The sequence below is a fragment of the Empidonax traillii genome, unplaced genomic scaffold, assembly GCF_003031625.1.
Source record: "Empidonax traillii isolate 1590-97213 ecotype Southwest subspecies unplaced genomic scaffold, ASM303162v1 scaffold657:size717538, whole genome shotgun sequence".
NCBI lineage: Eukaryota > Metazoa > Chordata > Aves > Passeriformes > Tyrannidae > Empidonax > Empidonax traillii.
The window spans coordinates 617723-620973 of record NW_020955850.1 but is presented as its reverse complement, the minus strand read 5'-3'; the positions used below and the strand labels follow the sequence as shown (position 1 = coordinate 620973).

The 3251-nt window shown below is 41.9% G+C and overlaps 1 long non-coding RNA gene across 1 annotated transcript in view; it reads right to left on the bottom strand.

Annotated features, from left to right (window-relative positions):
- Nucleotides 1-344: 344 nt before the first annotated feature.
- The window catches only part of LOC114065421, a 6354-nt gene continuing 3447 nt past the window's right edge, over nucleotides 345-3251 (bottom strand). Inside the window, exon 2 of the long non-coding RNA XR_003572959.1 lies at nucleotides 345-575. This is a non-coding gene — a long non-coding RNA (uncharacterized LOC114065421). The remainder of the gene's footprint in view (nucleotides 576-3251) is intronic.

Here is a 3251-nt window from a genome sequence, read left to right as displayed (position 1 = left end):
GCTGAACCGGGAGCTGGCACTAGAGTTTCCACCAAGGCCCTGGTGTTTCTGGAGCTCAGGCAAAAAAGCAGAGTTTTCAGCTCTACAGCTGGGAATATTAGTGTTTTGGAGGAAAAGAAGACAACAGGATTTTGCTGGGAAAGCCACTGGTTTAGATCTCCTGACAAGAGTTACATTTTGAGTGTACAGTGCATCTTGGTTCAGATGTTCTTGTCAAGAAAGAACTCAGCTTGTTTACAGACAATCTGCAGGGTTACCAAAGGGTCCTCTGAAAAATAGATTTTTCACTTGTAAAGTAGTATGGAAAATATACACCAGTGAATGAGAACAGGAAAAGTCTGGAATTCCATTATGACACTTTTACAGTCATTCAAACTACAGCTGCAGTGATTAATATTTATGATCAGGTTATCTTCCCCCTCCAAAACAGGCTATTTCGTAATAATTCTCCAAGACAATATGCAGATACCATATGGTCCCGTGAACATCTGCAGCCCAGAGCCATCTCTGTCAGGAGCACTGAATGTCAGTCTGAGATTGCCCAGGAGTTTCCATCTGATCTGCTGCCTCAGGGACTGAAGGAGCAATAACAATAAAGGGAACCGTGAGTGTTGCCTAATGTTTTCCAATGGATCGTGCACATTAGAAATAGCAATTAATGATTTGGTTTATAATGCTTCGGGGAATTGCTGTCCAACAAAATAATGTAAGCAATTTAAATCTGCAATAAAGTTTAAGTGTGCAGGCACTTCGTGGCAGCACACAGGACGGATTTGCCAGAGGAAAACAACACTGTTATTGCAGCCACATCCAGATAATCCACAGAAAAAGCCATATCACCCCTTAAGTGATTTGATCATCCTCTCTTACTGTACACGAGTCCTCAAAGGCATATTCAAAACCACATACACCTCACTGAAAGACCACAGGAGCAAAAACCCAGCACAGAGTTAAATAACTCTTTTTTACACTTTAAAGGCATTTCTGCAGTCCTCTCCTCCAAAATATACTCCCCAACACCTGCAATTATCATTATTATTCTATTTTTAAGAGTGCCTGTATCACTTAGCTCGTGGCACCATAAGAAATTAAAAATCAAACCCATGAAATAACCTATATAAGAAACAGCTGTGTTTGCCCAGACTTCCCATGGCCACTTCCTCTAAGGGTAAGAATACTTGGGAGCTGCAAGGGAAAAATTCAGATTAGTACCACTCTGTCTGCAGCCCCAAATGTCTGAACTTTTCCCTCCTAAAAATGCCTGCAAAGATAACATTGTAAATCATGCCCTGCAAGTCAATACATCCAAAGCCAGAGAAGAAATGAGTTTTGGGGGAAAAAGCCTCTAAAACAGAGCTTCCCCACTAAGGCAGCTTGAGCTTTTCACCTCTGAGGGGATGTTGCAAAGTTTGGCTGTACACATGAAATGATTTATTTAAAATACCTATGCAAACACAAAACACAGACACTTGATCTCAGCATCTCAAACTGATGTTAATCTTTCACATTTCTACTCCACATTCATGGTGCTCCTTTTTTTTTTTTTCGGTCCACTTCTTCTGACCTGATCAGGAAAGTCCTTTAATGGGGTTGTTTAGAGACTGGAAATATTTTCAGAGGAAACTAAATGTATTTTAGTCATGTCTAAGAATTTTGCTGAAATGTGTTTATGCAAGCTTGGTCAAATTAATTTTAAATGCCAGGTAATTATTTTTTAATTGAAAAAAAGAATTTAAAAAAATCAATGAAAAGTTTAAAACTTCTGCAGAAAATTCTTAAGCACTTTGAAGGGGCTGATATTTATCGACAACATCAGAGGTGACATACTTGGACTGGCTTTCTTCCAATATATCCAACAATGATATTTTCAAGATACCTCTGAATAAAGTTAACCCAGTGTCCCTAACAGCTGACAAAAATGTGCTGATGGATTAAAAAATCCTAAATATTTCTCTCTCAAAAAGGAATCACAGTAAAGTTATTCTTCCCAGCATGCCTCATGTGCAGCAAAAGAGCTTTCATCTGGCTCAGGTTTTTTCAGAAGAGTCCTCATCATCCTGCGATGTAAAGTCATTCCCATATTTCATGTGCTACTTCTCCTGTCTCCAGGAATTTCCTCCGAGTCAATTCATCACCCCACACTATTTCAGGGGTATTTATTAAGGCATCTGCACTTCCATACCAAAAGGCACCACGCACCCCTCGAGGGTCTCCTCCTCCCCACGTCCACACGAGCACCCTCGTTCTCTCCCACAGCTCCGGGCGGGACGTGCCCACGCTCCCCTCACCGGGCACATCAGCCCCTTGCAGCAGGCAGCACCTCATCACCCTGCACACAGACCATGGCAAAACACTCCTGACAAAACAAAACTGTTCTGGCATCATCCTCGATGATAATGACCCAGCAAACCAGAGTGCAGCAGCCTGCCATGAAAGCAACAAAGGGTTAAACTCTGCTCCCTCACGTGTCTCGCTGCGCCTAAACCCGATGTTACAGGAGATGAGTTTCTGGAGAATTCCTGCAAACCACCGCAGAGGATCCTGTTTCTTTGTGTCAATTAATAATCATGAACAGCCATCAACAATTAAATAGTATGGAGCTAATCAGGCATCACCATCATCAGATAGTACCAATTCCTGTTTGTTTTAAAAATCTATGCTTTATAAAGAACATATATTTTTGTGTTTTATGTCTACAACCAATATGCACATGAATTATTAATGTGCTATAAAATGAGTATATTTGGGGGGGGAGAGCAATGAACTACCTAAGACATTTTCATATAAATGACTGCAATTTAACTTTCAAAAACATTTCATTTTTTCAACACTCTGCTCGCTTCAAATTGAAGTCTGTGCATTGGATTTGGCCAAGCATGTCACAAGAAACCTCACACTTGTAAATGATTAACCCATGAAGACCCAGCAGGGATGAAATACAGAAGCAGCAGCCACGCAACACCAGGCAGATATCACTCACCCTCCAGAGTTTTTAACAGGTTTCTGCATGAGCAGCTCCAGAGCCGAAGCCAATTCCTGTAATGCTTGGATGGTCTGTTTAGCAGGAGCACATCACTGCTCTTCCACACCACTGCTCCGAGCTGCACACCAGCAAAACCACCCACTCACAGTGTGTGTGTGTGCTCTGCCCACGTGCTGCTGGGGCTGATGAGTACAGTTCCCTCTGTTCTGTCACACTCAGCTCCCAGCACCAAACAGCTCAACTGGAGATGTGGATAAAGGATCTGAGT